Consider the following 6,784-nt stretch of genomic DNA (forward strand, 5'->3'; position numbering starts at 1 on the left):
AACTACTAACTACTAACATTTATTGCACCTTAATTCCTTGCAATTTATTTTATTATTACTAACCATTAACTACTAACTTATAACATTTACATTATTGCACTTTACTTCCTTGCAATTTATTTTATTGTTCATTTACATTCACTAAGCATTATTATTGTGACATTACCATTCTTTATCTTGTGATTTACTTTTATGTCATTACCTTGTAATTTACATTCAAGTACTCATTATCATCATCATTGTACAAACTCATCATGCATGTTTATTTACTTGTTATTTATTTTATTGTCATCATACATTAAAAATAACAAAAACATGATAAAATGATAAAGACCAAAAACATTCACTCCACTCTTAATCAACTTGGACTTAGAGGATTTCATCTTAGGACCTTTGCTTGGAAGTCTTCCTTTACTCTTTGTGATATTTTGTAAACACTTGGATTTTCATCCGTAACTTACATGCATATTGTAAGAATGGCATCATGGCACCACCTTAGGGGGACATGTTTGTAAGACCATTATCCTTTTGTTTAACATAGGTCACTTTAGCACACAAAAGGCTTTCTCTTGGGCTACCTTACAATGAGACTCTTTATTTTCTTGTTGGTTATTTTGCATTCACGTTGCATAAGCTAAAATTCATAAGCAATCTCATTTTGATACCATTTTCGTAATTCAATTCATATGCACATGTAAATACAAACCTCGGTCAATATCGAGTGCGCTTTTTCCAAATCAATTCAAAACACCCTTGTAAGTCGATCGCTTTTAAAGCATCGCCATCAACCTCACATAGCTTACTCTTTGACTTTCTTACAATGAGACCTATTCGATTTTTATCGAGTAGAAGAGCAATACACTAAATAAATTCACTTCATTCAAACCACAAATCTAAAACCTCGATCCAACGTCGAGTATTTTCTCTCAAACTCAATTGAAATACCCCAATTAAATCAAAACATTTTTTTACAACAAGTTGAATGAAAAAGGAGTTGACTTTGAGTTTTCAACTTCACTCCTCAATTGGACGAATACGAGTTCTCTTACTCGGTTAGTCGAACAATTGACATTTTTTCCGCAAATACAACTTAATCAAATCACTTTCATAACAAATTATACGAAAAGGGAGATGGTCTTGAGCCTTCGATTCCTCTCCTCAAATGCTTGGATATGAGTTGTTTTACTCAATCGTTCAAGTACTTGTCGTTCATTCTAAAATACCTCAACCATATATAACCTTATTTTCGTAAATACTCAGATGAAACAGAGAGCGGTTTAGAGTCTTCTATTCCCTTTCTCGGTTATTAGGATACGAGTTGTCTTACTCGACTATCCGGGTAATCGTCATCCAACCAAAAATATCTCAACACATCAAACCTATCTTTTCTCTCCCCCGTGCGATCATAACCAATCAAACGAAACACCCAACATATTAACTCAATTTGTCACCCCCGTGTGACCAAAACTCTTTTCAGAAAGAACACTGTTTAATCCTTTCTAGTGCGCACAACAAACTAATGCTTAAGCCTCCGCCGAGAGTAGACAAGCCAACGTTTAGCCTTTAGAATGGGATCTAAACAGTTGTTCATTAAAAAACACCAACCAGCTGTAGTTCCCCGAACTACGAATGCTCTGATTTCCTTATTTAAGGACACGTAGGCAGGAGATTGTTGTATCTTCGCGAGCACACTAATAAAAAATCTCCCCTTTCTCCTTTCTGAGGTTCTCATCCATTTCTATTTTAATAATTTTATAACTTAAAGATAACAAACAAACATAGATTAACACTCGAAACGCACATTAGAACTAAAAGGTTCCCGTTGAGTACAACGGACGTAAGGGGTGTTAATACCTTCCCCTTACGTAATCCACTCCCGAACCCGAATATGGTTGCGACGACCATTATTCCATTTCCTAAAGGTTTTATCGATATTTTCCTATTCCTTCATTGGGATAAAAAAAGTTCGGTGGCGACTCTGTTCAAACGTAAATTTTTCCGCGACCATTGTGAGGAATCGTATTTTTCGAGATGCGACAGATGGCGACTCTGCTGTGGACTAGCTCCAAGCAAAAGAGAGTGAAGCCTAATTTAGTTCAGTTTCTGTATTGTGTGTTAATCTTGTTTGTTTATCTGTTATTTTTTTTTCTACTATTATTATTCTGTCATAATTATTATAGTGTGAGTTATTGACTATGTCTTATTGGGGGTTCTCTGGTTGGTGATACTTCGTGAGATAGGTTCTCTACCCGAGTCTGAGAAAAACCATAAGTTTAAGTTGGTGGTTGCGTAGTGGACGCCCGCAAGGAGTCTTCCTTGTTGGGAAGATACGAAGACCCTGCCTAGAGGAGATTCTCTTGAGATATTATTGCCCGACGAGTCTTCGTCACGACGATAATATTCTCAAGTTGGATCAATGACTATAGGGACCTTTTAACCCACTCTATCCGGTGATTATGTAGTATCGACCTGAAAAGTCCCAAACTTATTGGGTTAATACGAAAGCCCCAATCAGATGATATCCCTTGGACGTATTATCACCTTACATTAATATTTCCATCCTCGACCTATGACTCTGAGAACCTTGTTAGAACCATGGACTCGAGATTCGTGTAATAGAATCCCCGTGGAGCCTTCCTTGTTGGGACAATACGAAGACCTCACCTAGACGAGATCTTGTTAAGGATATTATTGTCCGACGAGTCTTCGTCACGGCAGTGACGTTCTCAGGAAATATCCGTGACTCTAGGAACCTACCAACTGTAGAGTCCACTCATGAGGTTTCCATTAATCAGAGATACCCGTTATTTACTCGTTATTCTGATCTATCTAAAAACACTTTGAACCTGTGATCCTGAACATGTCACTACACTCATACACATATCATTGCATCTGCAATCGTCATGCATTGCATATCATTTTTCACCAAAAAAAATAAATACAAAAAAAAACTCATCCATCCTTCGTCCATAACCTGCAGTTGATTTCCCAACACTTATATCAGACTTAAAGTAGCTCTTGAAAAACCATGGATCCATTGGAGCAAAATCAAATTGCATTAAGAGGAGATGTTGACTCGATAAAAAACCAGGTAGACCAACTTGTGGAGGCTATGATAGCTTTAGAAAAGAGGGAAGACAACATTCAGCAGACTGCAGTCGTAAAGAATGTTATTCCAGCTCCAGTAAATGGGCCTACCCAACCTCTACCCACCTGGATATGATCCTGATGTGCAATGTGGATATCATGCCGGAACAATAGGGCATTCAACCGAAGACTGCAATGCTTTCAAGGCTAAAGTGCAACAATTGATCGACAAAAGGTACATATCCTTTTCAGAAGGAAGCCTATCGGTGCACGTAAACCTCTCGTCAGAATGAGTTCAAACATTTCATAGAGTATCTCCTAATGCCAATAGTTCAGACAGGAAGACATCCTCAACACTAGCAATCGTTGGACTAATTTGTTTCTATTTTTGCGTTTGTAGTTTATTTGTTGTTAAAAGCTGCTTGTGTTTAAACATTGTTTGTTTTTAATGGTAATATTGATGAAGTAATTATGCATGTTTTGAATTAATCATCTCGCATTCGCGCATTTTTCTTCTCTTATATCAAAAACAAAAAATACATCAGTGTTTCTCCCATTCACTTTTCTTTATCATAACTTTTGTTTTAGCAAAGATTTGAGGGAGGATGACGAAAACAAAATACCCATAATTGTTGACTGTATGCTTTCGGATAAAATCCTACTGATGATGTACATGCATTGTTTCAAATCCCCAAACACTGGAGAGATAAGGAGTTAATCCCTAGTCAACCACTTCGAGCCTAGAAGTAGGAGTTTCTTTCGGATCTACAAAACCCTTACGCTTAACCTGGGGTCGGGTAGTGTTCAGTTAATCTGACTATGCGTTCAAATTACAAGATGAAATATCCCGTTTGTGGATCAACTACATGCCATTCTTCGCACACATCCTAAAGTGTCGAAGGAACCTTGAAAAATCTAAAAGTTATGGCGTTTGTTCTTCAATGACCATTGACTTGGCAGTCACAACCTATCAAAAACAGAATCAATGAAAAAGCCCACTAAGTCGATACCCCAAAAGGAGACTTAGGCAAAAAACGGGGCGATCCCGATGGACTAAAGCTTCAAAAAGCGGTCCATGCAAAAGTCAGGGATCAAAACAAAAATCAAAGGAGGTCACGAAAACCCTCAACAAAATAAAAACAAGATTTAGTGACCACCATATCAAGAATCAAAGGGTCACCAATATCCATGAAGAGCAAAATAAAGTGTCTGTTATTTCAAGAGATCTTACACCTGCAAACTCTCTTAAAAGTTGAATGTGTATGTTGAATTAACTGAGCATAGGATTGGAGTTCATCGTGAAGAATGGGTGGGTTAAAACAAAATTTGAACCTTACATCCTTTGTTTCAAAAACCATGAACCAAGCCACGTTACAACCCTCAAATGACCTAATTGAGGTAGGGTTATTTCCGAAAGCATACTACAGCAAGGTTGCGTAAACTGACTCCTAAAGATTTGCTAATATTCAACATCGATGTCATTATTCTCGCTGTGTCTTTCACACTTTAAATTGCTAAATCAACATTACATTTGGACTCATGGTCCACTCGTCACATACTATCACATCATTCCAATAAATGATTCTTTTTCAAAACTTGCATGAATATCGCATTAAAATTACCATTTATAAGCGAACAATTTTAATTGCAATTCAGTACTCGATATCATTGAAATTTCGACAAAGAGCAACCAGTGGAACTTGATCATTCACCAGAATCAAGACTACCTCCGAACCTATTAATCTGGTGCATGCCACCCAAAACATCAAGTTGATCATAGGAAAATTACTCCAGGAATTGGTCAGTCTTAAACAGTCTCCAACATCTGTTAATAAATGTGGAAATCATTTCAAGAATCAGTTGATCCAGAGCAAATCATCTCAGGACTCTATTAACTAGGGGCAAATCACCTAGAGGTTCTGTTGGCCAGAGGCAGGCCCCTTCAATGTTCAGTTAGGGTGAGTTTAAGTCGCTTCAACGCTCATACCGGGGCAAGCTACCTCAAGAGCACAAAAGAGTCAACCACTCCAACAGTCGGTTAACCAAGGATAAATCCTTTCATGGATCAAAATTCTGGGGCAATCCATCTCCAAATTATGGTACAATTGCTTTCAAAATCCTTTCGAGGTAAACATTTTGCATAGACCCATCACATTGGGGCAAGATTGAGGCACACAAGAGCAAGTCCTCTCTAGGTTTCCAAGCAGTTCAAGCAAAAGTTTTTTTGCAAGTCAGCAAATGCAGAGTTCAAGATGAGTGTCGAGGAATCATGCTACCACCCCATAAAATAACCTTTTGATAGATAGAAGTCTTTCTGGAAAGAACCTTCTCTTCCAATACCCACGCAAGGGCATTTTGAAAACCTGTAAATCATTATATAAATCATCATCATGAATTAGTCATGTCACTTTGCTCTAAGATAAAACCATGCATATCATAACATTCATCGGGCCTAATCCCATAACATGAACCTGGCATCAAAAAGCCTTGAAACACAAAATCTGACACCAAAGCCCAACATCGCTTGGCCATTTTAAAGTTCAGTTCTCGTCTGGAAATTTATTTTAAAAACCAGTTCCCGTCTGGCAATTTACTTCAAAGCCCAGTTCTCGTCTGGCAACTTATTCCAAAGTCCAGTTCCCGTTTGGTAAACTATATCAAAAATCAGCTCTTGTACGACAAATCATTTGCCAAATACCAGTTCTCGTCTGGTAAATTATCTCTTAATACCAGTTCTCATATGGTAAATTATCTCTTAATACCAGTTCTCGTCTGGTAAATTATCTCTTAATACCAGTTCTCGTCTGGTAGGTCACCTATTTCAATACCAGTTCTCGTCTGGTAGTCAATTATTTTCACCAGTTCTCGTCTGGTAGCCTACTTTAAAAATCAGTTCCTGTCTGACAAACAAAAATAAATTCAGTCCCGTCTGACATTTCAATTATTTTTACCATTTCGCGTCTGGTAACATATCCTTCAAGTGTTGTTCTCATCTGGCAGTTCAATCTCCTTCACCAGTTCTCATCTGGCAGTTCCCATTTAAAGGCCAACCTCATTGGCAATCAAGAATTAAACCCTACAAAAACATCCAATTACCTAGTTGCATTCCCACATGCATCACACGAATCATCCATACATGGTTTTCCTACCAAATAGAAAATTAAAAAAAAAACAAAAAGACAAAAACACAGTCATCTCAATCATCAACATACTTATGCATAACCTTATTCAAAATAAAAGTCATTCGCATTTCTACATGCATAGCCAAATATCCCCAGAAATTGCATAGTTACATGCATCTCATGCATCATCCCATGCATGGTATTCCCACCTAAAGTGGAACATCCTACGATAATCAAACATAAAATATCAGGATCCAAGGCCATTCATGTGTATCTTGGATATTTCTCATATCCAAATGAAGTTATTACCCTGCATATGCTCGTGGGATTATTTCTCAGCAAAACATTTTTTCAACTTTATGATTTATAATGATATTCCCAGCATTTTTCTTTACAATCATTGCTACCGAAGCAGAGGTTACCCTAAAAAGCCTCTTATGAGCTTTTCCCCCTGCAAAGAATTTCTAGTAAATCTCCCTCAAAAGGAGTCCTTTCTTAAAAATTTCCCCCAATAGACGAATATTCGAGATACTGCTTTATTTATCCGAAGAATCTCATTTCTCTGTTTGAGATAC

The sequence above is a fragment of the Lathyrus oleraceus genome, chromosome 6 (genome assembly GCF_024323335.1).
Source record: "Lathyrus oleraceus cultivar Zhongwan6 chromosome 6, CAAS_Psat_ZW6_1.0, whole genome shotgun sequence".
In the NCBI taxonomy this organism is placed as follows: Eukaryota; Viridiplantae; Streptophyta; class Magnoliopsida; order Fabales; family Fabaceae; genus Lathyrus; species Lathyrus oleraceus.